This window comes from Choloepus didactylus, chromosome 2, assembly GCF_015220235.1.
Source record: "Choloepus didactylus isolate mChoDid1 chromosome 2, mChoDid1.pri, whole genome shotgun sequence".
Taxonomy (NCBI): Eukaryota; Metazoa; Chordata; class Mammalia; order Pilosa; family Megalonychidae; genus Choloepus; species Choloepus didactylus.
In genome coordinates this window covers 80,465,969-80,480,132 of record NC_051308.1, presented here as the reverse complement: position 1 = coordinate 80,480,132, position 14,164 = coordinate 80,465,969, and the positions used below count along the sequence as shown (strand labels likewise).

At 39.5% G+C, this 14,164-nt stretch overlaps 1 long non-coding RNA gene across 3 annotated transcripts in view; it reads right to left on the bottom strand.

Annotated features, from left to right (window-relative positions):
* Window positions 1-1,944: 1,944 nt before the first annotated feature.
* Window positions 1,945-14,164, bottom strand: part of LOC119516383 — a 66,133-nt gene continuing 53,913 nt past the window's right edge. For 2 of the 3 annotated variants that reach the window (XR_005213295.1, XR_005213297.1), the window contains exons 2-3: window positions 2,693-2,783; window positions 1,945-2,391 (exon numbers count right to left, since the gene is read on the bottom strand). This is a non-coding gene — a long non-coding RNA (uncharacterized LOC119516383). Of the gene's footprint in view, window positions 2,392-2,692; window positions 3,038-14,164 lie in introns of those variants that run through there. The other variant, XR_005213292.1, reaches the window with a different exon arrangement.

The window sequence follows — 14,164 nt, the reverse complement described above, 5'->3', positions numbered from 1 at the left end:
GTGCTGAGCAGCCTAGCTGCATACGCATGAAAGATCCATGGAAACTCAACAGTTTTTCCTGAATTTTTTACTCAAGGGTTCAGAGAGTAAATTTATACAATATTTGGATGTCAACCCATGGTCACATTTGACCTCATTACTCAGGTCACAGAAAGCCCAGACTCTGCCCTAGAACTAAGTAAATAAATATCCCTTGTATCAACTGAATTCGATCATGAAATCCAGCTATCTTTTTAGTCTGTTTCTAGAGTACTTGTTGATTTCTTTTCAACATGTTCACATATCGCCCACAGCTAGAACATAAAAATGTCCCTGGTTTGGAACACCATATGAACAGCATTTACACCTTTCCATAATGTGGGTACCCTTCAAAATATCCACATTTTATAATAAACAATACCATTTAGGACATTCCAACACAAAAGTAGTCTTTCCCTTCTGTTCTTCTATTGTAGTCATGGAGACCCCAAATTTGGTTGAAATGAACAGACAAAATGAAAACCTGCCCCAAAAGTTGGTATCAGAGACAAGAAGAATGGCAGTTTATACTTCAGTGGTATTTGCATCTGAGGAAACCAGTCACTGAACAGACATTACCTCATTCCGATCTCTCACAAAGGTAAGAAAAGGACAGGTACTCTCTTACTCTCCTGAATTCCACACAGGATCAATGGTGAAAACCATATAAAAAGCAGATTGGGTCTGTAGTGCGCTGAAATATATATAGCTGAGAATAAAGAACTTCACCTACCCAGTTATTTGGCATCAGACTGGTCAAATTAATCATTTGAATTTAATATTTTAATCCATCAAATCAGCCTGATCTACACAGACAAGAACTGCCAAATTATTTGTCCCCAAATGAGCCATGGAAAGCAGCTAAGAATAAACCCCAGGTCTCTCCCTTAAATATACTGCTTTAAAAAAAACAATATCCTCCTACCCCACCCAACCTTGTTCACCTCAATTACTGCAATTGCCCCAGATATCTCCACACTACCACCAGGGAGCTGTATCTAAAATACAAATCTGATCATCCTACTCCCGATTGACTATGGGATGAACTTGAAATTTCCTGACTACATGAGGTCTTCTGCGATCCAACCTCTTGCCTAGTTCCTGTCTCATCTCCCACCCCCACTGCCATGGTGCTAAGTAGCTCTAAGAAGTTACCAGTTATTTAAACACTCCATGCTGCTACCTAAACCTTTTCATGTACCTAGATACAACTTCCCACAAACACACACATGCATCCCCAACCCTGACCCCATCCTTGCCTCTTTACAAACCACCCATTTATCTTTTTTTTCTTTTGTTATTACTTTTTAAGTAATTTTTTTGGTCACCAAAGAAGTACACAGAAAATATAGTAAATAAAGGAAAGCAGAAACAAGAATAAAAATACACATAATCCCATTACCCAGAGATAAGTCCTGTTAGCATTTTGGCGTATTCCTTACAGTCTTCTTTATGTGCACATATATACACAATTTGAGTTCTGAGATTCAACTCAAGTGCCAGCTCCTATAAGAAGATTTTTCTAACTTTTCCTCCCCCTCATTTCCCCAAACTTTATTGAGCTCACTCCCACTCACCCTTCAGGTCTCTGCTTAAATGTCACATCCGCAGACAGGCCCTTCCTGACCCCCCAACATATTACATCACCCCAGTTACTGTCTTTTATAGTACATTGCTCTTTTCCTTCATGACATTATCTGAATTTATATTCGTATATTTGTTTGTGTGTTGATGCGTTCCTGTCTTTCTTCCCATGGGACCATAATCGCCAAGAGAATAGGGACCATGACTGATCATACTTAGCTCTGTGTCTACAAAGCCCGAAACAGATCTGGTACCATTAAACACACAATGAACATGCATTATGTAACTAAATGAATGGCAGCTCCCTTAATGCCCCCACTAACAATTCACCAGACTCTACCATGGTATCTTTCCATTTTATTATTTCAGCTGCTCACGCCTAAATGTATATTCCTGGAAGACAAAGGCTGTCTTTCGGTCTATGAAGTCATATTTACACAGGAATCATAACTACCCAGCCACACCTACTGCAATGTCCTGCACATGGTAGATTTTCAATTCATTTTGAATGATTGAAAAAATGAATGTGTGAATTGCTCTATGGGCAGAACAGTTTGCCAGTGATTTCCATGTCAAGCTTTACTCTTTGGTGATCTGTTTTTCACATCTTCCTGGTTTTGCTTAATGGTGTTTCCATTTAATACCAATGCATAGCTGAGATGTGAAAACATTGCTTCACTCTACATACGCTTCATTTTCAGAAGTTAAACATCCACATCATTCAACACATATGAACAATTGAATATCTTTCCATCCAAGTGTTTGGCATCTTCTTGGAGCATTCAGAGTCTAAAAGAAAAAAGAAATGGGTGTTTTGCACCTCCATCACCAGTACAGAAAGAAAAATAAAGTAAATAATTAGGGTAATTAAAACCCACATTTTCACCACACCATAATCTTTCTACACTTCAAAGAACATATGAGACAATTGTGTAAAATGGGGATATCAGTGAGTTTGCTTTCAGCTGCAAATAAGAAACCACGAAAAGTGGTTTAAACACGAATGGCACTTATTATCACACACAGTAAAGTCTGGAGGTTGGCTTATTCAGCAGCTCAGTAGCATCAACAAAGACCAGGTACTTTCTACCTTTCCGCTACTCCTTTCTTGGAAAATGTCTTCCTCATAGTTGCAAGGTGGCAAGAAAGTTCCAGGTGTCACAACTGCAACAAGCAGCATCCTGCAAAGAAAAAGACAATTACACTACGTACCTCTCTGAATTAGCAAAGAAAATCAGGGCACCACTCCACTCCCACTCAGCTGACTTCTCAGGTCCTCTAGGCCAAGATTGGGTCATATGTCCATGTTTAATCCAATTATTGGAAAGGGGAATAAGATTATCACAATTACCTTAAATCAGTGGTTTTCAAACTTTTGACCACATCAGACACCTGGAGGGTTTGTTAAAGCACGATTGCTAGGATCTACCCCCAGAATTTGCAATACAAGTTCCCAGGTGATGTTGAGGCTGCTCATCCTGGACCCGTATTTTGAGAACCACTGGCTTAGATCCATCATGATGGAGAGAGGCCAAGCCTGCCAGGAATCTTGGTTGCCTAAGAGGAATACAGAATCATGATTTTGTTGTCAAGAAGTGGAGTGTGACTGTTGGCTGGCAATCATTAGTGTCTGCCACATTGAGATGGAACAATAATAGCTAGAATGTGTCGGGAGCTTTGTATGCATCAAAAACTCCTCTAAAAATGTAATGTGTGTTATTTAATTCTCCCAATATCCTTTGAGGTAGGTATTCATTATGTCCATGTGAAGATAAAAAAATTGAGAGTCAGAAAGTCACCTGAATTGTCTATAGCCATACTGCTAGCAAGTGCTGCCACCTGGGTTTAAACCTACATCTGTGTGACTCCCACAGCCCAGACCCTTATCTACAGTGACATTTGGGAGCCTGAGTTTGCATTCTAGCCCTGCTGCTCTTCTGTGCCTCAGATCACAGAGGTCCTGGGATCAAATCCAAATGCCACCACCTGGTTAGACCTTGGAAACCATTATAGTTTCATGGAGAGTGCATGGGCTTTAGGATCAGGCATAAAATTATGCTTAGTACCTGAGTGACTTGGCTAGGTCTTTTAATCTCTCCAATCTTAACTTCCTCCAAGGTATAATGAACATATGAATGCTCATCTCTCAGAAAATTTGGAGCTAAATATGTGGTAAAAATGTTTTGCCAAGTCCCTGGCACATAGTAGGCAGTCAATATGAGGAGCGCTCATTGCTCTTACTAGTTTCATGACCTAGGGCACTCATCCGTAAAACTAGGGTCTTACAGAATAGTTATGAAGGCAAAAGAAGCTCAATTAAAAAAAACTGGAATAATTTGTTGAATTATAGTTGGATAGGTATATAGTTAACTATATATGTATTGAATGAATGAATGAGCTATACTGTGACCTGTTATAAAAAAATGAAAGTTGTCCTCATCGACAACGTCAGCAAAAGGAGAAAGCTTGGTCTGAGGTTGGAGGAAGTATAGGGGAGGCAGAAAAGGTTACTAGAAACATCAATCACCTTCCTATGGAAAAGAATCAGGCTCATTTTACTTCCTGGAACCAACTGAGGGTCTCCTTCCAATTTACATGCCAATGACTCTACACTGAAACTGCTGAAATAAATGAGAAATTTATTTTGTTGAAATATGATAACAAATAAATAATAAATTCAAGATGACCCATGTGACCTCCGCACACAGATGGAATCAGCTCCCCGCCTCATTTCATTGGATGACACCCCAGATGGAAATTACCTGCAACTGAAAGGACTGATATTCTGGTGTTTTCAGACTGCCCTGGTGGACCATCTAATCTCAAAGAACCCCACCCCCACTCTCTGTCACTCTTGATTCCCTTCCCTGATGTATTGTCTTCACAGAAATTACAATGTTGGTTTACTTGTTAATTGTCTGCCTCCCCTATGAGAAGGTAAGCTCCAAGAGGGGAGAGATTTTTCCTCTCTTGTTCACTCTTTTCTTTCTTGTTTTAGGGATTGAGGACAATCCTAGAACAGTGCCTGGCACGCAGTAGTTACTCAGTAAATATGTATTGAATGAATGAATAAATGAATAGGTATTTTAATAACAGACACAAGCTGATCTCTTTTTCAAAAGTGGGATTTTTACTGGGTTTGAAACAGTAGCCCAATTATCCTAATGGTATGCTCATTAATATTTCATCAAAGGAGAGAATACAAACAAAAGGAGTATGAAAACTGTATCTCTACAGATGAGATCTCATCTTGAGAGCATAAACTATGTGCTGAGATTTAGGTGGGTCTAAGCACATCTGTTTAGATGTGGGGGCTGTATATGAGAGGCCAAAGCACCTCCTGGGGCCGAATATGTCATAAAACAAGAGAGAATTGAGAATATAAGAAAGAAAACAGGACAAACCAGTACTGAAGGAGTGTTTCTGAGGCTAGCAGAAGTTTCTGCTTCCCACCTTATCTTCCACTATGGTCTCCTAGAGAAAAGGAATTAAGGATAAAAACCAAAAGGGAACGGAATGGATTCAGCTATTTGAGTTGTAGACAACTAGCATTTGCATCTGGAAGGGGAAATGTCAAAGACGGTATCAAATGTGGGCAGCACCATGGTAACTTCACAGGCATCAGATACATCTTCATAAGGCAGTGGTGTCAGTGCCTGCAATTGACATTAGCAGCATTTACAGAATCAGCCACACGCTGGTGGACGTCAGCAATGGAGCCTTGAGTGAACATCTATAGCATCATGGCAGCCGTAATATTTCAGTGATCAGAAATATCACCTAAGCTGACTAGAAAGAAGAAAACTGGTGGACCCCATATAACAGTTAAGAGGGCTAGTTAACAAGTACATATTAAGCAACCCAGAATATGGAACCCTGGAACAAGATAAGAGAAATTTGAGAGGCAATAGAGAGCAACACCACTGTTTTGTGGCTGTAGTTATGACCCTCTGTGCCGGTTTGTATGTGCTATGTCCCCCAGAAAAAGCCATATTCTTTAAAGCATTCTTGTGGGAGCACAAGTAGTAGTAGTGTGGGTTGGGTTGGAACCTATTGGTTCAGTGTCCATGGAGATGTGACCCACCCAACTGTAGGTAATAACTCTGATTGGATAATTTCCATGGAAGTGTGGCCCCACCTATTCAGCATGGGCCTTGTTTAGTTTACTGGAGCACTATATAAGCTCAGACAGAAGGAGCTCACTGCGAGCCCGAGTTGAGACAGACATTTTGAAGATGGCCATTGAAAGCTGATGCAGACATTTTGGAGAATGCCATTTTGAAACACAACCTGGGATCAAGCAGACGCCAGCCACATGCCTTCCCAGCTAACAGAAGTTTTCTGGATGCCATTGGCCATCCTCCAGTGAAGGTACCCTTTGTTGATGGACACTTTATGGTCTTAGGACTGTAACTGTGTAACCAAATAAGCCCCTTTTTATAAAAAGCCAATCCATTTCTGGTGTTTTGCATTCTGGCAGTATTAGCAAACCAGAATACCCTCTTTTATAGAAAGTCTTTTTCATACTTTTAATCCCCATACTAGTGCATGTTTAAAAAAACAGCCTAAATGAAACTGGGCTATCTTAAGGAATTCTCCTGTCACCTTAAATCTAATCTCAACATGTTGACAAATGGAAATGGGATGTATTTATGGGAATGTCTAAAGGGGATTCACAGGTAGGTGTGACAACTTTTATCTCAAATCAAAATTTCCTTAAAATTGTTTTCCCCACCACAACTCCCTCTAGCAGCACTGAAATCTCCCCATGATCCCCCAGTTTCTTTCTTATCCCGACTGCTTTTCCTCATTCCCCATCAGTCCTGTGTATCTCATTAGTATATCCAGCCCTCTATCCTCTCCCTCTGCATCTCAACCTTACTCCACCCACTACCACAAAGACCAGGAGCCAAGCAGCACAAAGTGTCCTTCCTCCTGGGAAGGAAGCATTAACATTTATGATCATTTTCCCTCTATCACAGAAATTGAAACCAGAAAAAAAATTTGTTTTTATGTGAGAAGAGTGTTCTAGTTTGCTAATGCTGCTGGAATGCAAAACACCAGAAATGGATTGGCTTTTATAAAGGGGGTTTACTTGGTTCCACAGTTACAGTCTTAAGGACATAAAGTGTCCAAGGTAAGTCATCAACAATCGGGCACCTTCACTGGAGGATGGCCAATGGTATCTGGAAAACCTCTGTTAGCTGGGAAGGCATGTGGCTGGCGTCTGCTCCAAAGTTTTGGTTTCAAAATGGCTTTCTCCCAGGACGTTCCTCTCTAGGCTGCAGTTCCTCAAAAATGTCACTCTTAGCTGCTCTTGGGGTGTTTTTCCTCTCTTAGTGTCTCCAGAGCAAGAGTCTGCTTTCAACAGCTATCTTCAAACTGTCTCTCATCTGCAGCTACTCTCTCAGCTTCTGTGCATTCTTCAAAGTGTCCCTCTTGGCTGTAGCTCCTCTTCAAAATGTCACTCTCAGCTGCACTGAGTTCCTTCTGTTTGTCAGCTCATTTATATGGCTCCAGTGATTTAATTTAGACCCACCCTGAATGGGTGGGGTAACACCTCTATGGAAATTATCCAATCAGAGTCATCACCCACAGTTGGGTGGGGCGCATCTCCACGGAAACACTCAAAGAATTACAATCTATTCAACACTGATAAGTCTGCCCACATGAGATTACATCAAAGAAAATGGCATTTTGGGGGACTTGATACATTCAAACCAGCACAAAGAGTAAAAAAAAAATTAAACTCTTTCTAATAATTTATTGACAAATAATAAATGCATTTTTACAAGAAGAAGAAGAAAATACAGTAGATGTAGATTCAGGGAAAGTAGCAGGATACCCTGAGACTAGAAATATAAAATTTCTGGAAATTTTCAAAATCAGAAGGAAGAACAAGTTTTCATTTATACTAATTGGGGAGAATGTAGAAGAGAAAAACAAGTAGAGCCATCAAAATAAATATGTTTATACCACACAGATCCAAAGTCACTTTTGTTAAGAATATTGAAACATGTTACATACTATAACTTGGATTGCTCACAAAGTCATCAAGTTTTTCTCCAAATATGATCCAAGCTCCTTATCTAATATGACCACATCCTATTTTTTCCAGTCAAATCCATTTTACTTACCCTAGGCTCCTACCAAACTTTGTATAATTGGTCTTAGTTTCTGAGCTAGTCATGCAATTTCTTCTTTGGATATTTCACTTTTAAATAGTCTGATTGCTTTATCATCAACAAAAACTTATCTCAAATATTATACTCATCAGTTTAAATCTTTCCAAAAGAAAACATGGACACTTTTCTTGATTTTTCTTGGTTTTCTTTGCTTTATCTCCCCTTAGGCCTTCATATTTCTATTTTAGAGTACAAAAGGTTTTTGAGAAATGATAATTGAATTTAACCCCAGATTATCATAAGAAAATGACTAGACATAAGATAGCAGTGGTCTATATGGTATAATATGAAGGCATTGAAAGTCCTTTCACAAATATCTTCACTAGCCTGCTTTATGGCCTCAAATTCCTACTACATAAGAATAAATCCTTCCGTGTAGAAGCCTTGAGTTTTCTGTTAAAATGAAAATATCCATGGAAAGGATAATCCCTCACTTCTCTGCTTGAAATCATCTGTCATTTCCCTTGACTACCAAAATGTGTTCTAAGTTCCTACTGGTCATTGAAAACTCCTAGACAGGCCAAGCTGCCCTCTCAGCACCATTCCCACTACCTCCCTTCAGAATCCACTACCAGGGACCACTGCCCTGCACCTGTGTGTTCTGAGCATGCTGGAGGCGATCTCTCCAAGATTTGCTAATATGTGTCCTCTCCCAGAGTACCCTTCCTTTCTATTTAACCATATGTGCTTAGCTGAGCACGCCTTGGTCTGCAGCACTCAAAGTCTACCTTGATTATAATTCTTGTTTTATCTCCCTGATTTAGTAAGGCACTTAGTAAATCTTTGGTTTATAGTGACAGTAACCCAATTTATTCATTCAATCAACAAATATTTATTTACCATCTGTCATATGCCGAGTTCTAAGAGTTGAGGATACAGCAGTGAAAAAGGCAGAAAAAGACAAACAATTCAAATTCAGTTAAAGGGGGGAAAAAGAAGGGGAGGAGTATATTGGCTGATGTAACTGAAAAGCTTAATTTGGTTTTAGCCACAACTGGATCCAGGATGGAATCAGAAATCTCTCTCTCTCTCTCTCTCTCTGTCTATCTTAATTCTGCTTTTTTTGATTGTGCTTCATTCTCAGGCAGTATTTCTTCACCGAGTGTCACAAGTGGCCACAGCACTCTGCTGATAGCATTCTAGAACTGATGATGCCACAGAAAAGAAAGTGCTTCTTTCCCAGGGAAGGGACATTTAGAGATCTGTGAAGGGGAAGATGAGTCAGGGACACATTTAGTTTGAGTTTATCTTTGTGTCTGTCACTTCCATGTATATTAAGTCATTTCTAGCTATCCTGATGTAGAAATGGCTTCCAGAAACACTCCCACTGTCCCCTGTGCTGACTCATTCAGCTCTGTGACACAAAGATGCAGGGCCCGAGTTCATTCCCACCATGACACAAAAGTGAACAGCATTGGAAATATGTGGGTATCAGAGGAGAAACCAGGCTTGGGCTTACCGAGCTAGAAGCTAGTCTGTGGAAAATTTTTCCAGTCACAAACATGTAACATTCTGAGCAGAGAATTTGGCTTCATTAATGTCTAGTCAAAATGTTATCAGGAAGAAACTCTCTATCTCTAACTCAATGTATACAATTATAAAAGCACCACTATACTGTCTTTTCTTTCTTGATGGAAATAGGCAAAATTTGACTTATCAGAACTGCTGTGTTGCAGGGTACAAAACTGTAGCAATACACAGGTTGTGTGTGTGAAGTTGCATGCCTGATGCATCCCACTGCCTTAGAATATCCGACCCCTCTTGTCATGGTGAAGAAGGTAGTTCCAGAAAAAATTTTGCAAAATTGCCAACAACACAACAAAATGGACTGAAGAAACAAACGTCTTTTTCTATATACTTATTCCTCAAAAAGTCAATGTATATAGTATAAGAATAATTTGGTAAAATAGTTGTATTTGTTATCCATTAGGAACCACAAACGACCACAAAACTTAGCATCTTAAAACAATGAACATGTATTCCCTTACATGGTTTCTGAGGTCAGGATCCAGGAGTGGCTTCACTGGGTGGATCTGCGTCTCTTACAGAGTTGCATCCAGCTGTCGTTTGGGACTACAGCCATCTCAAGGCATAACTGGGGTGGGAGAATCCCCTTCCAACCCCCTCACAAAGCTGTTGCCAGGCCTCAGTTCCTTGTTGGCTGTTGGCCAGAGGCCTCCATTCCTCATGTCTCCAGGCTGCCCAAGTGTCCTCATGACATGGTGCCCGGCTTCCCCCAGAGCAGTGATCCAGCAAGAGAGTAAGAGAGCACCCCAAACAGAAGTCACCGTTTTTTGTAATCTAACATCAAAAGCAATAATGCCATCATTTCTGCCTTATGCCCTTGGTCACATGGACCAAGCCTGCTACGGTGTGGGAGGGAACTACACAAGGGCATGAACCAGGAGGCCAGATCCTTGGGAGACTGCCTACCACAATAATTGTGTTGCAATTTCAAAATGTATCTAAATTGTTCCTTTGCGTACCTTCATTGCAGATTATTTGCATTTTAATCAGACTTAATGATGATGTCAAATTTTTAAAGTATTGTAACATGTGTCATGAAGTTAATTACACCCAAAAAAGTAACAGATGCTCACGTACTCCCTGGCTGGGCTGCTGCTATCTTCTCATGGTCCCAGACTGGAGGTGTCTCAATGCTTCTTTGTATATTTCTTAGACCAAGAAGAACACTTTAACCTATTCAGCACCTCCCAAACTAGCACCAACAGCCTGTCACCTAGCAGGGCCCTGAGAAAAAACACCCAAGAGAGGGGACATTTTGATGAGAATTATGGTGAGGGATAGGACCGCAGCCAGAGATGTGCTGGGTGGCTGGGAGACCCCAGGAGGAACTGGACCTAGGGGTGGGGGAACTTGGCCACGTGTGCCACGATGTTATAGGTTTGGATTTGTAAGGCTGGAAGTAAGGAGGAAGTATATTCTCTGCAAGATCATATATCTAGAATTCTGGTGGATTCAGTCAGACAGTGGAGCCTAAAGTTATACCACCATGACTCATTCTGCCAGGCTTTCTCCAAGTTACAGGGAAAAGAAAGATATATTAATTGAGCTTTAAAAAAATAAATAAAAGCATAATTCCATTAACATAAGAAAACATTTATATTAACAACTGATGAGTAACTAATATTTGCACACATTTTAAAGGGTACACTACAGAGAAGGTAGTTAACAAATTATGAACACTTAGGTACAAGTAAAGCAGGTGTCTCAGCTTCGACCACTATTAATCGCTGCTTAAATTTCCTCTGGAAATTTTTAACATCTGGGCCCAGTACTCCCACTCAGTAGCTTGCAGTTTGCAGTTCTTAGGTTAATTGCAGTGATGCTGGCATTGATTGCCCTTGGGAATGAATTTCATTTGTGACTGTGTATTGTTAATCCCAGAAAATTCCTTGGGTTGCCAAATCTTTTATTTTAAAACTTCACTGGACTCTATTTAAAGTTATTCTTTGTAAATGCTCACATATCTCTTCAAATCAGTTCTAGGTATCCTCTTTTCCTCCAGGGTAGAGCCAGGTTTATGCCACTGCCCCCTCTTCCTACCCCAGCCCAATGCTCTGATAATCTGCCATTCCAGTGTAATTTCCACTCTATCACCATCCTCCCTAGCAAGAAGAGAAAGTAATGCACACAGTGCTAATGAAACTAGAGCATGTCCTAGCCCTCTTCATGGTCACTCTTACAACGTGAGAGGGAAAACCAGTGATGGACCAGCCAAAACAGCTTGTGCATCCCAGCAGTCTGTGGCCTTGGAGGAGCCCTGTAGCCACAACAGGCCTAAGGCTTTAGACATGGGCTTTTGTTACCTGGGACTCACATAGCCACAGCTAGCTTCTTGGCTCCAGAGGCAGGGACAGTCAAAGGTGAATAACTCACCAGTATCCCCCACCCCATTCCAGTAATTGTTAAGAGCTAACTTTGGGGGTTGCTTTCCACATGCCAAGAACCATCCTAAGCATTTCCCGGGTATATCTCATTTAAAATATCACACAGTGATTACAAACATGGAATCAGACTGCCTGGGTTCAAATCCTGCTCTTCTACTTCCTAGCTGTGCGACCTTGGATAAATTACTTAATCTCTCTGTGCCTTAACTTCATCATCTGTAGATTGGGCTACTAATAGCCAAAACTTATTGGACTATTGGGAGAATTAAAGAAGTTAATATAGAGACGACATGGAGAACAGTGCTTGGCACATAGTGGGTACAGTCTAAGTATTAACTGTTAATACCATATCTGGATTGATGGGGTTTATGATGGTTTTATGACTTGGAGTTTTTCTCTTCTTGACATTTCAAGGGAGCAAAATTGACATTTTTCTATCGACATGCTTTCTATTCAGTCTCATAAAATGTGAAGAATTTCCAAATAGGACCTTTTCTTGAAAGACTCATGACCAGAACAGAATCAAATAACTGAAGATTAAATATGTTGCTTACAGGTTATTTTATTTAATGTTATAAATTCTAGAACACCAAATAATTCTGCAAATATTAGGATTATTATATCATCTATTCTATATTTTTATCTGGTAATTAATTTAATGTTATAAATATTTGTATGTTCAAAAAGTACCTAGTTTTTCCTAAAATAATCTAGCTAATGTACCCTTTTATCATCCATATTAATTAGTATCTTTTCCCTATTTATTTATCTGCAAGTTCTTAATAATTGTTTTTATACATAAAATCAATAGCTTTCACAATTGTTAATTATTGCAGAGGTTTACTGTTGCAATAATAAATATATATATTTTATTTGGTTGAGAGATTTAAATGAATAAAGCACATAAAGATACTTTCATTTCTGTCCACATCTAGAATAAAACCTTAACTATATTTGAAATGTTCCAATATTCTGATATTAACAACAAATCCAGAAAACATGATGTTTATTTACTGGATACCATTATGCTGATATTTTATGATGGTGACCTAAATGATTACACAAGCTCTGCTCACACTGAAGTTCAGACATGTCAGAACTGACAGTGAAGTAGGCATTTGGCTATTTGGAGTTCCCAAGACTAAGCCTGCCCCCAAACTGAATAGCATATTCTGGCTGAATCCTAAAGCCAAAACCAAGCATCAGTGCCTTTCTAATATAATAGAATATTATACAGCCAAGAAGGATGATAGTCTAAAAAGTAAAGATGTGGGAAAATGTTCAGTGGCCTTAGAGTGTATAAGAAAACAGGGTATTTAATTATACAAATAAATTTTTCCAAATTATTTCAATCTGAACTCTTTATAATCCAAAGAACAGAGACCCACTCTAGCTAACACAGGTAAAAGAAGTTTAGTGTAAGGATAAACATTGAGTAACATGGATAATATCAAAGAAATACAAGAGCTGGAACTTAATGGAGCTGAAAAGTGAGAAGAAAAATTACAGGAAGTTTATGTGTCCTGCATTTCTCATCTAACATGGTCAAGTGTCAAGAGGCAATGACTAAAGATGATAGAACCATTTGTAACAAAGTTTACTAATGCAACATGTTAATAACAGGGGGTGTCTATTTGAACTTCGTATTTTTTGCATGATTTTTCTTTAACTCACAAATTATCTACTAAAAAAACTTTATATTAAAATGATAGAACAAGAAAAGGAGATTTAAAGATATTCTTTAAAGATTCAACTAAGGAAACCGACAGAAGAACTAACAATAATTGTGTTAAAAATTAGAAAGGAAAGAGGAAGAGAATAGTTGTAAGGTAATACTCATTTGATAGGAGGGAATCCATAGATAATATCTTAAAATGATCAATAAAAAAATTAGTATGTGTTCTAGTTTGCTAATGCTGCTGAAATGCAAAACACCAGAGATGGATTTGCTTTTACAAAAGGGGGTTTATTTGGTTACACAGTTACAGTCTTAAGGCCATAAAGTGTCCAAGGTAACATGTCAACAATTGGGTACCTTCACTGGAGGATGGCCAATGGCGTCCGGAAAACCTCTGTTAGCTGGGAAGGCACGTGGCTGGCATCTGCTCCAAAGTTCTGGTTTCAAAATGGCTTTCTCCCAGGATGTTCCTCTCTAGGCTGCAGTTCCTCAAAAATATTACTCTTAGTTGCACTTGGGGTATTCGACCTCTCTTAGCTTCTCTGGAGCAAGAGTCTGCTTTCAACGGCCATCTTCAAATTGTGTCTCATCTGCAGCTCCCGTGCTTTCTTCAAATTGTCCCTCTTGGCTGTAGCAAGCTCACTCCTCTGTCTGATCTTATATAGTGTGCCAGTAATTTAATTCAGACCCACCCAATAGGCGGGCCAACACATCCATGGAAATTATCCAATCAGAGTCATCACCCACAGTTGGGTGGGATGCATCTCCATAGAAACACTCAAAGAATT